We start from the raw sequence: 20,195 nt of genomic DNA on the forward strand, positions 1-20,195 counted from the left end.
TTACCCCTTTTTTCCCCCCAATGTAGTTGTTATGCCAATCAATTCCTCCTCACACACATTTCTGTGTTGTCACTGCTGTTCGTCCTACTCTTCCCGCCCTAACACTCCCTGCTGACAGGTGGCGCCCCAGCCTGTAGGATTATGTGCAATGACCAGTATCACCCTCCTCCCCCCGGCTTCCCTATCCCCCGAACACGGGCCAATAGGCTCTATGCACAGCAGCCATATTGGACAGAAATTGGGCCCCTTCCTTGCTTCCTTCACAGGTGTTACCAATGATACTAATGAAGGCTCTGTTCCATTTAGTGGTTCTCAAACGTTTTAATTTCAAGGACCCCCATAACTCTGAGAGTGTACAAATGGAACCAAATGGACCCGTGAGGGTCCATTTGGTTCCATTTGTACACTCTCAGAGTTACACCCCCTCAAGGAACCATGAGGGTCCCTGGACCACACTTTGAGACCCACTAGTGTTTCTAGTGAGCCAACATGCACAATATCAACACCCAAAAAAAAGGCTGGGTTTCCGAGGCTATCAACACCCTGACTCCGTATGACCAGAATGGAACAGAGCCTTCATTAGTATCATTGGTAACACCTGTGAAGGAAGTATGAAGAAGCCCAATTTCTCTCCAAAATGGCTGCTGTGCATAGAGCCTATAGTGTTCACGTAGACGCCAGACAAAGTCAGATGCACCACGGTGGATTTCGAACCCACAACATCCCATGGTGGTGGGCAGGGACTTTACCACTGTGCCACTTGTGTTTTTTGAGCACTGGAACATATGAATAAAAAAATGCATTTCTATTTGCCTTTTAGGCTTCGTAATTTTAAAAGAAATGCACAGGGCAGATATGACAAAAAAACTGAAATATACAAAGAAATGATAGACATAATTATGAATTTATATAGAATTATAATTCTATATAAAGGTAAACATTTTGGAAATAGCTGATATACAGGCGACGTGTTTTAAGCTTGTAGATCTGCCATTTCTGCTTTTTTTTATGTATAAAAAATGTTCAACATGGAAACGATGACAAAACAATTGCGAGGATCCCATATAATTGCGATTGGACGATTGTGTAATAATTGTCACAGGCTTATATAGCTATGTTCATATGTACAGTATATGAATGTGTTTGAGCATCCCATCCATCACAGTGTGAGACATGCACCCCAAAGCACTCACTGCCTCTCTCTGCAACGAGTGGACATACCCAATGCATCAATACAATCTGTGTGTTTTGCCAATTATTTTGGGGGCCCATTTGCAATATCCTCACGGCCCCCCATAGTGGGACGGGACGTGGCCCACAGGTTGAACATCACTGTCCTATACAGTATACTACCCCAGCACATTAACCCATTCAATATGGGAACGCGTTAACAACTCAACAGGTTTTGGAAAAACGTATGTTGCTATTATCAGTGGTGCTCAAACTTTTTTCATGTCAAGGAGACAAGAACCCCCAAAATGATGTGTATTTGGCCGCCGACCCCCCATCTCAAAATATTTAGTTCCAGGGACCCCCCAGAAGCAAAGATTTGAGTTACAAATGTTCACTTTAAAAATATATATATTATATATATATATTCAAATATTTGTTCACGATTTTTCAAAAATAGCCAAAGAAATCTTAAAATGACACAGATGCTTTCCTGGATCAAATAGGTTAACAAGCATCATCAATGCAGTCCAATCCCTCTTCACAGCCTTTGAACAGGTTCAGTTTGAACGCTAATCTAGTTTGCAGGTGAATAATGGCAATAATAAACATGCATTCATACATAAACATGCAAAAACACACTCAATTTCCCATACTGTACACAGAGCCACAAACACTCCCTCCATTTTCTCTCTCTCTCTCTCTCTCTCTCTCTCTCTCTCTCTCTCTCTGTGTAAAGGTCACAATAAGCTGACTGCAAAGTCCACAAGTCGCTCCAAGATATTTAAAATGAAACACTCATTCTTCTCTTTCGCTGCGCATCTGCCAGACACTAGTACTGACGCATACATGCTTATGAACACGCACACACACACACACACACACACACACACAAAACAAGGCCCCCAACCCCATTAACCCATTAAGACCGGGAACGCATCTGTGTCATTTTAAGATTTCTTTGGCTATTCAAAAATAGCAGATATACAAGCTCGCATATGAGCTTGTATATCTGCTATTTTTTTTTAAATTGTGAACATTCGTGCAAATCTTTAAAATATATATTGTATATATTGTTCTTCTAGGATCCACCAAAAGCAAAGATTTGAGTTAAAAATGTATATGCATTACAAGATTTGCACAGATTTTCAAAAAAATAGCATATCTACAAGCTCATAGCGCGGCACTCGGTGCCGCGCTATGAGCTTGTTCCAGGTGCGTTCCCGGTCTTAATGGGTTATGCAGCTCCATTATGCTGCACGTGTGTGCACGTATACAGCTGTGTGCCTGTGTGTGTGCACGTATACAGCTGTGTGCCTGTGTGCCCGGCAGCAGCACTCACTCAAATGGGTGAAGTGTGTTCTGGGCCTCAGCTCAATTTGTCCGCTAACTAAAAAGGTCAAGCGGAGTGCGTTTTACTGAGGAAGTCGGTATTCCGAGAGCTCATTTGCCTCCCCCCCACAGCCCCACATGTTGAGGGGCAGGGGGGGGGGGGGGGGACAGAGATGGAGGGAGAGCACAAGTATAGGCTCAGAGTTGTTTAAAAGGCAGACACAGAGGGCAAAAAGGAGATGGGAGAACCGACAAGATAAAGAAAGATAAGAGGGATGTATAGGGGGGGGGTTAAAAGGTCGAGAGATGCCCAGAGGGAGTCAGAGAGCGAGTGAGAGAGAGATATTACCATGTACGGTGCATGAGGAGAATGAACATTATGAGAAGCTCCATCTGCATATGTTCTGAGTTTACCCAATCCTCTGAGGTACTGACCCCTTTAACCCATTGAGACCGGGAACGCATCTGTGTCATTTTAAAGATGTCTTTGGCTATTCAAAAATATCAGATATACAAGCTAATAGCGCGGCACTCGGTGCCGCGCTATGAGCTTGTATATCTGCTATTTTTGAATAGCCAAAGGGAATCTTAAAAATGACACAGATGCGTTCCCGGTCTTAATGGCTTAACCTCCCATAGTAAACATCACTGAGCTGCAGTTCAGAATCACACATCCATGTCAGAGACACAGACAGGAGAGGGAGACCCAATTAAGCGGAACAATCCTGTGCCCTCATGCTTTGCTAAGTGGTGACTGGCATCTTACCTTCACAAAAAAGACGAGGAATTGTCACAGCAGCAGATTGGATTCTGTCAACTCATATTAAGGAATTCTTAAGATTTTCTTTTTTTTTCAACTTTTAGTTGATTAGGTTTTCCTCACACATTGGTCACATCTCGGAAAATAAAAAAGCTGCTCTTTCAGTACAGCTGAAAATTACCTCCTTAACCCATTTAGGCCGAGAACGCATCCGTGTCATTTTATAGATTTATTTGGGCTATTAGAAAAATAGCAGATATACAAGCTCGTATATCTCACCGAGTGCCGCGCTACGAGCTTGTAGATCTGCTATTTTATGAAACATTGTAAACATTGGTGCAATTCTTTGAGTATATGTATATTGAGTAAATTATGTATATTGAGTATATATATTTTTTGAAACATTTTCTTAACTCAAATCTTTGCTTCTGGTGGGGGTCCCTGGAACAAAACATTTTGTGATGGAGGGGTCCGCGGCCAAATACACATCATTTTTTGGGGTCCTTGACATGAAAAAGTTTTAAAACCACAACATACGTTTTTTTCAAAAACACTGTTAGGATTTAGAAGACATTTGAGTTACAAATGTTCGCTTTGAAAAATATATATTCAAAGATTTGCACACAATTTTCACGATTTCTCAAAAATAGCAGATCTACAAGCTCATAGCGCGGCACTCGGTGCCGCGCTATGAGCTTGTATATCTGCTATTTTTGAATAGCCAAATAAATCTACAATCAATGACACACGGATGCGTTCCCTGTCCGGTCTTAATGGGTTAAGTGGGATTGACAAGCTATGAAAGTACAGCACAGCGGTGGCGCCTGACAAATACAAATTATTAATGTAACAAAATGTCAGACATGTTGGTATGGTTCAGAATCCCTGCTAGCCCAGTAATTATAGCTCTCTAATTAAAGGCATTTAAAGGGATAATTCACCCAAAGCATTTTTTTTTTCCTATCGATTAGTCACCCCGTGGAGACTTGAATTCATGGTTATTTTTTTATTTTTATTTTTTTGGTCACATTTCTAAGCAGACAGGTAGGCAGCGGTTCCGGTAGGAGATACAAAGGAGACTATTTGTGTCTCCTACCGGAACCGCTGCCGGTCATCGAATTATTGGATTAGGAATGCGACAAAAATTCAAAAATATCCTTGAATTCAAGTCTCCATGTGGTGACTACTAATTGACAGGAAAAAAAAGTCATTTTGGGGGTGAACTATCCCTTTAAGTAAGTAAGTATAGCTCTCTAATCAAAGTGTATTTAGACAGTACAACAATATGGAATGTGGTATACTATATATAAAAATAAAAATACAAAGAAAAGGAATGTTGTAATATGACACGTTGAAATGTTGTCATTTTCTTTTTACAATCACAATGTCCTCCAGAAACCGTATTATTTCAAATTGTACTTAGACAGCTGAAAATGTCTCCCAGTATGAGTAAGCATTGTGACCAAGGGGCAAACCCCCTTCACTGGAATTGAAGCTCAATTCCGGGTTCTCGTTCAGCCTGCTGTTCCTATTAATGGCCCAGCAGATGTCTCCATTTCCCTTTCTACCGTTTGCAAATACATTATAATCTCAATGCAAGTCAATGAGGTTTTGGGCGAATTTTACACTTGATTTTATTACCTTTTCATAAACACTTTGTTTTCAATCGCTAGTTTAAAGTCTCTTTTAAATCATCATGATATGCGTTTAGTAAATTATGGTCCCATGCATTTTTAAATGTATGATAAAGTCGGGTATGTTTCTAGGGTTTCTACTGGTTCTACCGAGTGAAGACCCGCCCTCTCTGTGGTTGCAGCCAATAGCATTCATTTCCAGTTGCATTTCGGACCGGATATAGAAAGACGGCGGATTTGAAATCGCTGAAAAATAGGCTTCATTTACGGTCTATAGAAACCAATGGTGTAACGTTGTCCATATGTCTTTTTACGGCCTATGATTGTGACCGACCCTGAAACGAAGCCAGAACTTCCATAACTCTAAAACGAATTGCTACTTTGGTCGGATAATTTATTGACAATTTATTTAAAAATCACACCCTGTGTGAAGGAAGCGGTGCCTTTGGGGCGGGGCTTAACTCATTTCAGTTCGTCCCTATTGGTGGTCTGAGTCCACGTACCAAATTGTTACTTGGTAGCATGCTGCAAACTGGAATGATGGCTGTTTAAAGCCCAGCCAATGGGCAGACAGAGGGGGCGGGGCTTAAGTAATTACAGTTCGTCCCTATTGGTGGTTTGAGGCCATGTACAAAATTTTAACTCCGTAGCATGCTGCGAACTTGAGTTATGGCTGTTTGAAGACCAGCCAATGGGAAGACAGAGGGGGCGGGGCTTCAGCTATTCATGCTGGTCCCTATTGGTGGTCTAAGTCCACATACCAAATGTGGACTTGGTGCCATGCTGCAAACTGGAGTTATAGCTGTTTAAAATCCCGTGCTCATACGGGTGCTGGGGGTCCCTGGACCCCTCTTTGATAACTTGAGCAATTCATGCTGGTCCCTATTGGTGGTCTAAGTCCACATACCAAATTTGGCCTTGGTGGCATGTTGCAAACTGGAGTTATAGCTGTTTAAAATCCCGTGCTCATCCCGTGCTTCCACGGACATAATGTGCTCATCCCGTGCTTCCACGGACATAACATACGCTGGGGGTCCCTGCACCCCTCTTTGATAAGCAGTGGCACGTGTGGCCAATGAGAGGAGAGATGACATAGGCAATCTCCAGGTCCTTGTGTGTGTGTGTGTGTGTGTGTGCGTGTTTGTATGTGTTGCTTGTGTGTCGTGCTCATTCCGTGCTTAAACGGGCGGACGGACATAACATAGGCTGGGGGTCCCTTGACCCCTCTTTGATAACCAGTGCCACGTGTGGCCAATGAGAGGAGAGATGGCATAGGCAATCGCCAAGTGTGTGTGTGTGTGTGTGTGTGTGTGTGTGTGTGTGTGTGCGTGTGTTTGTATGTGTTTCTTCGTTGCCGTCAGGCTCATACGGACGGACGGACGGACATACGGACAAAGTCAAGTGTAGAGCGGTTGGCACCGCTAAAAAGAACACGCTTTAAAATATGTCAACGTGGATGAACACAAAAAGCCTACGGCGTGTTTCCATTGCAGACCATACTGTACCTGAATGTGTAAAATTGCACTCATGGAATGAATCCCACTCAAAGTAACCTGGCCAAGTAAACAAAACCTCAACACAATAGATGACATTTTGTCCTTGCAGCGTACCCGTAAAGCGCGTGGTAATGCGGTCAGAGGTTAGAGAGAAGTAAGATGGAAGTAAAAGTAAAATGGTTAGACCACTTAATAAACACTTCATTCTGGAAATGGAATGAGGACTACCCATTTCTCCACAACACAACGGTCCTTATAGCATCCGGTAGAAGTGGCTCAGGAAGTACAGTGGCTTTCTCTATCCCCAGCTGCCTTTTGGCTTTGTGTCAGTGTCCTTGAGCATTGAGCAAGACACTAAACCCATAACAGACTCCTGGCAACCATGGTTGCCTTCACACCGTCAGTGAATGTGTCTGTGAATTAATGGGTGAATGCCACTCACACAGTAAAAAGACACAATAGAGTAGCCTATACAGTATACATATATATTTTCCCCAGGTATATTATGGCTGAAATTGAACTATATGAGAGGAAGAATGAAGGCATGTGGCCAGCTATGCTATGGTCTGGGCCAGTGGTGGGAAAAGTACTCAAATGTTTTACTTAAGTAAAAGTATCAATACTGCAACGTAGAAGTACTATGTCACAAGCAAAAGTCCGGAATTTTAAATTTAATTGAGTGAAAGTATTGGTATCAAAATGTACTTAATACCAAAAGTAAAAGTACTAAAATGTTAGAAAATAGCAGATCTACAAGCTCACAACGCGTCGCGATGCGACACGTTGTGCGCTTGTAGATCTGCTATTTTCAAAAAGCCTAAGTATAAAATAGGGCTAAAGTGGTTAATGTACGTTTTATAAATGTAATAATGTATATCTGCAAACTAACTAGTAACTCAAGTTTTCAAATAATTGTAGTGGAGTAAAAGTACAATATGTGCCCGAGTAAAAGTACTGACAACTGGAAATACTCCAGTAAAGTAAAAAAGTACCTCAAAATTGTACCTAAGTACAGTACTTGAGTACATGTACTTAGTTACTTTGCACCACTGGTCTGGGCACATGCAGTACTCAGCTGCCCTTAGATCTTGAAGTCACCATTATTTATACAGCTTTAATAATTATCTCTCAGGTAAATGCCAAGAAGAAAAAGACATGGACACACATATCTACAAGCAGGGCCTTAAGATATCAGTTTGCCTTTGTGCAGGGATGAGTAGTCGGGGCTGCCCTTATCAATGCCCGATGATAATAAAGAAAAGGTGGGAAAGCTTTTCTCTCACACACAGAGAGGCCGATAACAAAGAATGTTCTGGACCATCTGAGATACAGGGTTGCAACCCCTCTCCTCTTGCCCTCCACTCCTCCTTTCGTCTGTTCCTTTTGTTGTTTGAGAGACACGCGAGATTGTATTTCAGAGGACAAGGCCAGCACAAGACAGGTGATACCGCATGTGCTCCCAGGTAAGGAAGGTCATGTTGTATATGAGAGAGAGAGCGCGAGAGAGAGAGCGCGAGAGAGAGAGAGAAAGAGAGGAATTAACCCATTAAGACCAGGAACGCATCTGTGTTATTTTTTATTTGAGCTAAAAAGCATTATTTTACACTTTGGCTATTCAAAAATAGCAGATATACAAGCTCATAGCGCGGCACCGAGTGCCGCGCTACGAGCTTGTAGATCTGCTATTTTTGAAAAATCAAGAAAATGTGTGCACATTAATATATTTATATTCTTTTAAAGGGAACATTTGTAGCTCAAATCTTTGCTTCTGGGGAGTCCCTGGAACAAACTATTTTGAGATGGGGTCGGCGGCCAAATACATATAATTTTGGGGGTCCTTGACATGAAAAGGTTTGAGAACCACTTTCTTTCCAGGTTTGAGAAATCCTGGTCACTATACTGCCTCCCCCTGGTCAGCCGGGGTGCCTGATGGAGGGGAAGGGAACTGGTTGGAATAACGTGTTCCTTCCACGGGCTACGTCCTACCAGGGAAACTCCCCCCTGTCAGGTGACAAGAAGGTCAGTTGGCTCTCATGCATTGAAGGAGGCATGAGCTTGGCCCTGGCCTCCCTAGGCTGGTGGGGGGAGTGTAGTGCCCAGGATCACTTAGCAAATTGGCACCGGGTGAAAAAAGGGTTACAAAATCGAGGGATAAAAAAAAAAGAAAAAAAAAAGAGAACCACTGATATAGAAACATACGTTTTAAATAAAACTGTTAGGATTTAGAAGACATAAGTAAGAATCGGCCTCAGGTCTTAAAGGGTTAAACAATGACTACCTTTCACAGTTTTATAAGATCCAAGAATGTGGGTAAACATTCAATATATGTTCTAATCAGACTAAGTATATGCCTTTTTTATTTTTCCACACCATTTGAGTTAAGCGTCTATATTTTTCTTCAGCCCTATTAGCATTTTTATATTGAATGCAAGTCAGCCAGCCAGCAGCACACAGCACTCCGTTCAGTGATTAATAACAATGCTATCGGACCAAAATATTGATTCACTGCAGCGACAACATAGAAAGTGTAATACCCATTTAACAGGTATCTGGTGGAGAGAAATAAATAACTCTAATAAAAGAAAATGTCAAGGTGTTCCCTTCAGCTGCCTGTATTTCAACTCACTGGGTATGGTGTAACTATGAGGGTCAGACTGGTCAGGTGAAAATAGCAACAAGGCAACCTGGCACTCAAGATTAGGAGGTGAAGACGCGCACACGCACGCACGCACGCACACGCACACGCACACACACACACACACACACACACACACACACACACGTTTGTATTACTATACTTGTGAGGACATCAACGCTTTAGGACAGCCATTTTATGTCATTTTAAAAAAAAAAATATATATATATATATTTAACTGTAAGCCTAAAGCCGAAAAACAGCAGATCTACAAGCCCACAACGCGTCGCAGCGCGACGCGTTGTGAGCTTATAGATCGGCTGTTTTTCGGTGCATGACACTGGCGCACAACTACATCATGTTTAACTCTAATTCCAATCCCTAAACCTAACCTCTAAATGTCTAATCCTAACCTGAATGTTTTTATAATTGAAAAGGTATCTCTAAAAATGTTTTTTTTTAAACTATAAAACAACCATTTGCATTGTGAGGACCAGGAAAACGGTCCTCACTATGTATATTTCTTAAAATTCTACTATACTTGGTCCTCGCAAGTATAGTAATACACGCAGGCACGCACGCACGCACGCACGTTAAGCTCAAGGGGTCTGTCCTATATATACAGTATATATTTTGAAGTTCTTTACGTTTCTTGCTCTCCAATCCAACTCGCTTCCGCATCATACTGTGTGTATGTACAGGAATCATGTTCTTTCTGTGACCAGCCGTACTGGCATGCTCATGCTTCCATGGGAACTGATAGATCTATAAATATGTTTTCATCAATCTGATAAAGATATATTTCATTTGTATGTGCGTGTTCATATTCGCTAGCCAGCCTGCCTCTTGTATGACACTTTGGTTGAACTTCTTGGGCCTCTCAGGTAGCCTGCAATGTTGTTTTGGTCTAATGCAGGGGTCTTCAATGTTTTCAGGCCAGGGACCCCCTAGCTGAGAGAGCGATGAAGCAGGAACCCCTACTCTATATTGTATAAAATTGTGTTTCAGATTAAAGTTATTTTTTTACTTAGTTGCTATTTTTTCCCTCTACACCTATAGCCTCTTTGCTAAAAATAGCAGATCTACAAGCTCACAACGCCTCGCAGCGCGAGGCGTTGTGAGCTTGTAGATCTGCTATTTTTGGCTAAAGTTCTCCTCAGAAAAAGGGATGCTAGGGTTCAAGTGGTTAAGGTACACAATAAATATCATATCACACAAAGATTTGGCGGACCCCCTGTAGTAACTCTGAGGACCCCCTAGAGGTCACGGACCCCCTGTTGAAGACCCATGGTCTAATGCGCTCGTTCTGGTATGCCAACAATATTAGATAGCAGGTTAACCTCGTTGCCGCACAGATTTGTTGTTATAAACGTTGTGCATACATGTCACCACAACCCTGGTTGCCCAGGAAACGGAGCAAGTCGAGACCCAACTGACGGCTGACTTTATGACGAAAGGCATATCCCCACGCTATGTGTATAAAACTATGTATCTCTGTTTTCACGTCAGAAGAATATATCTGGAACCATGCTTTTTTGACACTTGTAAGATCTCTTCTCTGGAATAAACCCAAATACTATTATAAGTTGTTTCCTTCCTCCGTTTATTGATGTAATTAATTCACATCTGACCGATAGATATGGACCGGTATTTACTAGGGAAAAATAAAGCTATCAGGAACTGTTGCAATGAATTAGGCCTGGGTAATATATAGATTTTATATCGATATTGTGACATAAGACTAAAAATCGTTTTGGATATAGTAATAGGACATGGCATAAGTGTCGTCTTGTCCTGGCTTTAATCAATGAAGCCTTATTTCTATACTTTCAGTAATTGTAGAAAATGTATATTATCGTCACAAATCACAATATGATAGTATTAGGCGATTTATCGTAAATCGATTTAATACAAAACGTATTGCGATGCAAACAGCAGAGTGCGTGTAAAAAATACAGGACTTTGTAAGAGAATTGATAAAAAATGAGTTTTCAGTCATTTGCTACTGTATTGAAAAGAGGAAAAAACACAATATTGTTAAAAAAAAAAGAAAAAAAGAAGAAAACACTGGATTTATGTAAGAGAAATGATTTAAAAAAAAAGATGTTTCAATCATTTTATTTTCATCATTTGTCTGGAAAATAAATCAAATCAGATGGTGAGTTGAGTGAATCGTTACATGCCTAGATATTATCGTCACAATATTGAGAGAGGTATTTTGTCATCTGCTGATAAAAATCTGCATGCAAACTTGCTGCCGCAGACGAGTCACGACACAATTGCCATGTGAAATGAGGCAGCCAAACGATGGCAGCACATGTTCTTTATCACGTGGACCCCCGGCCCTCAACCTACAGTACCTCTCCTTGGGAGCAGACAGACTACTTGAGCATGCAAAGGATTCTATAACTGATACACTTGGAGAGAAGGAAGCATCCTCGACGTGCTAATATGATGTGGCAGAAAGTACATCTGCACTCACAAACCATAACAGAGCAGAGACCCTTTAACTCTGTGCAGTTCAGAATAAGAACAGGAGAGTGCATAGACAAGGTCTAGACAAGGTGACCATGCAGGGTTCTACACTGCTATTTCAGTGAAAATGTGTGCAAATATGAATATATATACATGTACTGTAACAGAGTGGTTCACAACCTCAGCCTGATGGCCTGAAAGTCTAATATCTCCCCCGAGCGATAGGGATATCCCTTTGGTTTAGCGGTTAAGATGTTGGCTTGCCACGTGGGAGACCCGGGTTCGAATCCCGGGCGTTACATACATATATACATTTTTAACTCAAATCTTTGCTTCTGCATGGGGGTCCCTGGAACAAAATATTTTGACACGGGGATCCGCGGCCAAATACATATAATTGTGGGGGGTCCTTGACATGAAAAAGTTTGAAAACCACTGATATTATAGCAACATAGATTTGTCAACAAAAAAAAACCTTTAGAAGGCATTTGTAGAATCCCCAGAATGTTCGCTTTAAAAAAACATATGTATTCAAAGATTTGCGCACATTTTCACGATCTTTCAAAAGCAATTGCAGATCTACAAGCTCGTAGTGCAGCACCGAGTACCGTGCTATGAGCTTGTAGATCTTTTTGAATAGCCCATCTCTCTCTCTGTCTCTCTACACTACAGCAATACAATGCTAGACAACACTGGACACAATTCATAGCCTGGTTCCATACCATAGACCCCGCCCACTCTCTGAGTGGACTGCCTCTTGGTCTGGAGTTGTAAATGAGAACCTTGGACTTCTCCGGTACAAAATGCGTAGTCCAATGAGAGGTGGGGGTGGGCATGGGGATCCCTTAGGATTGGTTTAGGGAATTTCTAATCCCCTCCCCCTTGTAATCCCCGACACTGGAGCCAATTTCAGACTGAAGCTCCACGCAGCTTCAGTCTGATAATCAGGCTACACAATTCACACAATCACACGCAAGTAGCAAAACACCTTGGCTAAATTAAACAATTCATGCAAAAGTAATTTATAAAGCCTCAATTGTGTCACCGTATGGCACACACACATGGTTCATTCTTTCTCACTAACCACATGTTGCCTTTTAAAAAAAATATGTATTACACCTGACTGGCAAGTTTACAATTAAGCGTTTAGTCTGTACACCGCACAGATGGAGTGTGGGGAAATCTGACATGGGAGATGACCTCAAGAGGCAGCTGTTCCTAGCTACAGAGGAGCTGCTTCATGAGACATGGCCGCTTACAGCATTGGTTCTCAAAGTGGGGTCCGGGGGGGACCCCCAGGGGACCTTGGGGGGGGGGGGTTCTAGGGGGTCCCCAGCAAAAGTAGTTCATGTAGCATCACCACATTCACCTTTTATACTTTGGCTATTCAAAAATAGCAGATCTACAAGCTCATAGCGCGGCACCGAGTGCCGCGCTATGAGCTTGTAGATCTGCTATTTTTTCAAAGATCTTGAACATTAGTGAACATTTTTAGCACACATCTTTGCTTCTGGGGGTCCCTGGCACAACATATTTTCCGGTGGGGGTCCACGTCCATGTACATATCAATTTGGGGGTCCCTCGCACGAAAAAGTTTGAGAACCACTGGCTTACAGTACAACAGGAAAAGGCGCTGGACGGTGTCTACACAAGAATGCTACGAATGGCACATAGCGTCACATGGACCGACCACATCAGAAACATAGACCTCTACGGGCACCTCCCATGAGTCACCGTCACGGTCACAGTAGAGCCCTGCAGGCCCGTCGGGACCCGACCAGGGCCCGGCCCGCTAATAAGGGCCGGGCTTAGGTGCCGTTTCTGTATTTGACCATCGAGCTCAGAGACACCATTATATTAATAAGGTAAACATGTTCCGCAGTGAATGTCACCCTAGGACCAGTGGTTCTCAAACTTTTTTGTACCACAACACCATATTATGAGGGATTTTTTTTGGCGACCCCATCGCCCTGCATCAGCATGTGTGCTAGCCTCCTAGCCTGCAGCAGCTGCACGCTGCTAGTAGTAGTCACGTGACAGCAACACAACACACACAGCACAGCAGCGCACACACCAAAAGCCACACACCAAAAGCCACACACACACAGTTGTTGAACGATGGACAGCCAGAAGATAAAGGAAAAGTTTGCTCGCGCCTTCATAGCTACCTAATATTTTAGTTACATTTGATAAAACTACAAGTACTTCTTTGGTGTGATGTGTGTGTTCTTGACTTCTTGTGGGTTTGTTTTTATCAGAGCGCGACAGCGCAGCTGAGAGTGCAGCTGCTGCGCGCACCAGTGAAAGCGCACCCTCGATAATAATTAATTAATAATAATAACTAAATAAAATCGTGCTTCGGGCCGGGCTGAAGCTGTAATATTGCAGCACCTATAGGGCCAGGGGCCGGGCTGGGCTGGGCTGAATTCCATGGGCCAGGGCCGGGCTAGGGCCCACATTTTCGGCCCGTGGAGGGCTCTAGGTCAGAGTGAGAAGGATGAGGTTGGCTGGGCACTGTGTCAGGCACTGTGGGAGCCAACCCAAGGTACAGCTATAGGAAGGGAAAGAGGCGCACCGCCTACTGCAGAGCTCAAGACTCTGATTCTATAGAAAGGAGGGTGTGGAGGGCAGCGATTCAGAAGTCCCGAGTTGGTATTGGCTAGTCTGCACTCTTGCATCGCATTTGATGAATTGGTTCATGGGGGTGGTATTCTGAATGGCAGTGATTTGAAATAGCAAAGAAGTGGCATCATGTCATTGTGCTGTGGGCAGAGGTTTTGCCTGACAGTCAATGTCAGGTTTCACTAACTTTAAAAAACATACGTCCTTTTGAGAGAAAGAAAAAAAAAGGCAGCTCCTCTTCCCTGTATTCATTTACAAATGGACCATAAAGGGCCCATTTTTACAATCTCAGAGTTATATTAACACTCAGGAATTTGCAGCGTGAGTAATATGGGACCTGATGATAACCGTACTGTGATCAACACTACTTCACTGACCGTGACATGTAAGCGTACAGATTTAAAGCTACACTATGTCACTTTTGTGACAAGAATAATTGCAGCTTCAAAACAATCAAATGAGCTTGCATTGCCTTGTATTAATGTGCTATGCAAATACACCTGCCTTGCCTACTGTAAGTTCTATAGGTAACAATTTAACACCTTCATAATCGCTAGGTACTTATCATGGTCATCATTTCCATAGTGATTCTCAGCAGAAGATCATCAACATTGTTTGCATACACCCACACACACACACACACACACACACACACACACACACACACACTGAATGTCACTGTAGATTTGTATCGTGTTCTGCTGATGCCTGCAGCTACAACACCTGTTACAATAATACAGGGCAGCTCTGTGTGTGTGTGTGTGTGTGTGTGTGTGTGTGTGTGTGTGTGTGTGTGTGTGTGTGTGTGTGTGTGTGTGTGTGTGTGTGTGTGTGTGTGTGTGTGTGTTTTCCCTGACACCCAGTGATTAAGAAAACGCAAGACACACCCACACAATGTAGGCAGTATTGTGCTCACACTTTCCCACCTATTAACTCCCTCCCTCTGACAAACTTTCTCCCACTTCTCTCTTGCTCCATTCTTCTCACCCTCCCATCTCTCCACCCCTCCCCTCCCCTCCCCTCCCAGCCCATCTCCTTCCCTCCCTCCCTCGTCACTGCTTCTGTTAGTGAATGTCATTAAGCATTGAGGAGGTGTTCTCTGGAGGAAGAGGCAGTGACAAACAGCAAGACACACACAGAACGCACGCAGCAACACAGCAACGTGGTAACAGAGCCCGGTGTTAGGCTACCAAGGCTCACTGCAAGACAACAAGCTAAACCATTGGTTCTCAAAGTGGGGTCCGTAGCAGATATACAAGCTCATAGCGTGGCACAGAGTGCCGCACTATGAGCTTGAAGAGCTTTTTTGAAAAATCTCGAAAATGTGTGCAAATCTTTAAATCTTTTTTTTTTTCTTAAAGGCGAACATTTTAAACTCAAATCTTTGCTTCTGGGGTGGTCCCTGGCACAGCATATTTTCAGGTGGGGGTCCGCGGCCAAATACATATCAATTTGGTGGGTCCTTGGCACGAAAAAGTTTGAGAACCACTGAACTAAACACCTCGATTCGGGAACGGCGAGTGCATGAATCATACACTGTGCACTGCTCACACGAGCACACACACACACACACACACACACACACACACACACACACACACACACACACACACACAGTGGAGAAACCGCAGTACAATGACTTGGGAAATGTCAAAACAGTTACCTTGTGAGGTTTCGGCTGGCTAGGTGCCTCTCGCGTCTCCCATTCAGGTGCTTCCCTTTCTAGCCTCCCTCTACTCAATTGGAAGGGAATAAATACCCGGTTAAATGGGCTCCCCCCTGTATTCTGTTGCTGCCGTCGACTCCTCTCCCCAGACTGGCTGTGTTACTGGAGAGAGCACAGGACACCTGCCTGCTTGTTTACCTGACTTACTGCCTACCTGCTGCAAAGCCTGAGTAGCTGCTTACTTGTGTAACTACCGTGGCTGTTTGCCTACTCGTGTTGCTAACTGCCTGTGTGTGTGTGTCTCTGCCTCTTTACCTGTTTAACTGCCTGCCTCCATGGTTACTTTCCCAGCCGCTCTAGTTATTTATGCATGAACTGCTATAACTGTGTGCCTGCCCCTTAAACTACATGTGTCCTTGATCCCTTCCTTGTGTACTGTCTGTGACATTAGCATAGCCCTTCCTCCTTTCTCACCTGCATGCACTCATCTAACCTGTTCTACAGTGCAAGCCTGTTTGTGTGTGTGTTTGTGTGTGTGTGTGTGTGTGTGCATGTATAGGCCTTTGTTCCCTCTGTACGTACGGGTGTGTGTGTGTGTGTGTGTGTGTGTGTGTGTGTGTGTGTGTGTGTGTGTGTGTGTGTGTGTGTGTGTGTGTGTGTGTGTGTGTGTACTCCTTATGACTGTACAGCAACACTCCAGAGACACCCATGTATACAGCAACCTTTTCATGTCAAGGACCCCCGAATTTACACTTATTATCCTGCGGACACCCATTTGAAAAGGTATGCCAAGGACCCCCATAAGAGAGGATTTTTATGGTTCTGGCAGTGATTTTCAACCATTTTAATTTCAAGGACCCCCAGTTTGACATGTATTAGGCTACAGACGGCTGTTTAATGGCATCTCTATCTCCGGGACCCCAATTGATATTGTAAAATCAATGCTAATTTAAGTCAGAGTGTGTACAAATGGAACCAAATGGACCTGTCAGGGTCCATTTGTACACTCTCAGAGATACAGACCCAAGAGGGTCCATTTGGTTCCTATAAATCTATCATTTAGCTGGGGACCCACTGGAACTCCCTCAAGGACCCCTGGGGGTCCCCGGACCCCACTTTAAGAACTACTGATGTACAGTACCTGTCAAACTACTTCAATAACGTAAAAGACACACACAGGCACAACGCCAGCTCCACTGATCTTGTTCAACCCAGATTCGGCACAAACTCGTTCTACTGCTATGCCACCAAAATGTGTCATGCCCTATACCAACAGACATCAAAAGGTGTGACTCCTTACCCTCCTTCTAAACCGCCATGAAAGAGCACCTGTCTGCAATTAGTAATTGGTCCCTATAAAGTCTAAGCTTAACACCAGAAATGACCCACCCACCCCCACCCCCACCCCCCCTGTTTACTGTACATACTGTATACGTTTTTATTGCTACTACTAGTGTTGATGATGTCTTGTATATTATTGTATATCATTGTACTGTACGTCTTTAAATGTCTCGATGAATTGAATACACAGGACCACAATGGAAACAAGTTCTTAGGGCCTTTTGTGTTATCCTTTTAGCACCATTGTATAACCGTACCACTGTATATTTGCTAACTGTTAAGTATTCAATCAATCAACATTGGCTTGGTCTCACATGCCGTAGCCACTGGCAGATATACACACACGTCTCTGTTACATATGCTCATTGACTACACACAAACACACACACACACACACACACACACACACACACACACACACACACACACACACACACACACACACACACACACACACACACACACACACACACACACACACACACACACACACACACACACACACACACACATCCTCTCTACCCACTAAGCTACGGCTGCCCCAAGAAGTGCATTCAGTGCCATCATATTAGGCACATTATATGTCTATTATGTTGTTGGGAACTAGGTCAGAGGCGCTCCCTCTGGTGTTATGCCCATGGGCATCGTTCACTCTAGAGTAGTTAGACAGGTAAAGAGTGCATTGACGTCCAATTAACCCTTCCATGTACTTCTGACAACGAATAGTAAAAAGAAAAACATACTGTATGCACTTCCCAGAAACTAGTTAGCATTGTTTCATAACTGATTCAATCCAATATGGCTGCTAGCTACTGCTGAGCAAGAGCTAATATTTAAGCTTCCAAATCACTGTTTGGTTTCAGTCAGGAATGTTAACAATGGCAGCATGACATAATTGGGGTTTTTACTTGAATTTAAATGATAAATGGATGGTTATTTATATGCAGAATCGGTCTAACTTTTGTCTGCGATACAAGCCGCTACAAACTAATTGCCCCTAGTGGGATTAACAAAGTTGTTTGAAGTTTGAAAGTTGAACGTCCCTGACGCCCATGAGCAACTCATTAATGGCCAGAGTTATTCATATCACATGATTTAAAACAAAAACACAGTAGAACACTAAATCACAAGATACATATGTGTTACAGTATATCATTTCTGAAAAGGTGATATTTCTTGATATATGTTTACATCAAAATTGTAATTCTACACATAAAGTAAAGCAATACATTCAGCATTGTTATCCTGCAAAACCATTCTGCAGTATGTAAAAAGACATGGAATACAAAAAATCCCATTCCCCTCCATCGCTTAGCTTATCTCTAAAAGAGGTTGCTGTGTGTTTGTTGAGGTATTAAAGTAATACAACCACTCCTAAGAATTCTCTGGGGAATCATAATTCCTTCTATCGCCACCTGGGTTATTTCATTTTTACATACAGTACCATCATACTCCTCTCAAACTATAGACCTTTTTCAATGGAATTGTGTTACATGGGGACAGATTGGGTCCAAGTTTACTTTAGATGAGCTACTGATATTAACCCATTAAGACCGGGAACGCATCTGTGTCATTTTAGATGTCTTTGGGCTATTCAAAAATAGCAGATCTACAAGCTCATAGCACGGCACCGAGTGATGTGCTATGAGCTTGTAGATCTGCTATTTCTTTTTTGGAAAAATCGTGAAAATGTGTGAAAATCTTTGAATATATATCTACATGTTTAGCTCAAATCTTTGCTTCTGGGGGGTCCCTGGAACAAAATATTTCAGATGGGGGTCTGCCGCCGAATATATTTAAGTTTGGGGGTCCTTGACATGAAAAAGTTTGAGAACCACCGATATATATTTAGCGACAAACATTTAAAAAAAGAAAAACTGTTAGGATTTAGAAGACATTTGTAGAGTCCCCCAGAAGCAAAGATTTGAGTTAAAAATGTTCGCTTTAAAAATATATATATATTCAAAGATTTGCACACATTTTCATTTTTTTGAATAGCCAAAGAAATGTTAAAATGCATTCCCGGTCTTAATGGTTTAAAAAAAACACTGCAACAGGAAATAAACTTGGACCCATTTAAAAATGTTTATGTTTAGCAGTGTAAAAAGGTCTATACTCTCACTGGCTGTTTACAATGCTCTTGTTAATGCTCAGATGTTTAGGTGCAATCTGACTGTTGAACATTAAGTTGCACATAAACATTATGGCCTCAGCCTCCATCCTGCTTTTTCACTGACTTTATATTGTGTTCCACTGCAGGAACATAACCACCTAAACCCTGTGGACCCTGTAGTCAGCGGAGTAAAGTAACTAAGTACATTTACTCAAGTACTGTACTTAAGTACAGTTTTGAGGTATTTTTACTTTGCCGGAGTATTTCCAATTTTCAGTACTTTTACTTCAACTCCACTACATCTCGGAGGCAAATATTGTACTTTTACTCCAATTATTTGACAACTTTAGTTACTAGTTACTTTGTAGATTTGGATTATTATTTCAAAACATACAGTAACCACTTCAGCCCTTTATACATTTGGGCCATTTGAAAATAGCCGATCTACAAGCTCACAATGCGTCGCGGTGCGACACATTGTGAACTTGTATATCTGCTATTTATATATTTATACATTCCATACATTTGAAAACTTGTGAAATGGGACATTCTGCATAATGAGAACTTTCTACTTTTGGTGCTTTAAGTACATTTTGATACCAACACTTTTGTACTTTTACTCAAGTATATTTTGAATTCCTACCACATTGCAGTATTGATACTTTTACTTAAGCCTGTAGTAAACAGGACCCGATTTGGCACCGTGCTTGGATCACTTTTTCTTATCTATACCAAATCTTATCTATATCAAAAAATAATCTATAAGCTTTATGACACGTTGTGAGCTTGTAGATCAGCTGTTTTTGTCCCCCCAGAATATGGATACCGGGATTCAAGTGGTAATGAGGCATCAAGAAGAGCTGGAATGAGAGCTATAGGAAGAAAGACATGACTTCATGGTCACACATCATTTCACTTCCTACCCGTCTGTTTTACCACAAATGATTGTTG

At 42.4% G+C, this 20,195-nt stretch overlaps 1 protein-coding gene across 4 annotated transcripts in view; it reads right to left on the minus strand.

Annotated features, from left to right (window-relative positions):
• naaladl2 (N-acetylated alpha-linked acidic dipeptidase like 2) overlaps positions 1 to 16,188 on the minus strand; it is a 499,162-nt gene extending 482,974 nt beyond the window's left edge. For 3 of the 4 annotated variants that reach the window (XM_084067279.1, XM_084067277.1, XM_084067280.1), the window contains exon 1: positions 15,788 to 16,058. The gene's annotated coding sequence lies outside the window, so the exon portion shown is untranslated. Of the gene's footprint in view, positions 1 to 15,787; positions 16,059 to 16,105 lie in introns of those variants that run through there. The other variant, XM_084067278.1, reaches the window with a different exon arrangement.
• Between the last annotated feature and the right edge of the window lie 4,007 nt (positions 16,189 to 20,195).

This window comes from Gymnoscopelus microlampas (genome assembly GCF_963454915.1).
Source record: "Gymnoscopelus microlampas genome assembly, chromosome: 9".
Classification (NCBI taxonomy): domain Eukaryota; kingdom Metazoa; phylum Chordata; class Actinopteri; order Myctophiformes; family Myctophidae; genus Gymnoscopelus; species Gymnoscopelus microlampas.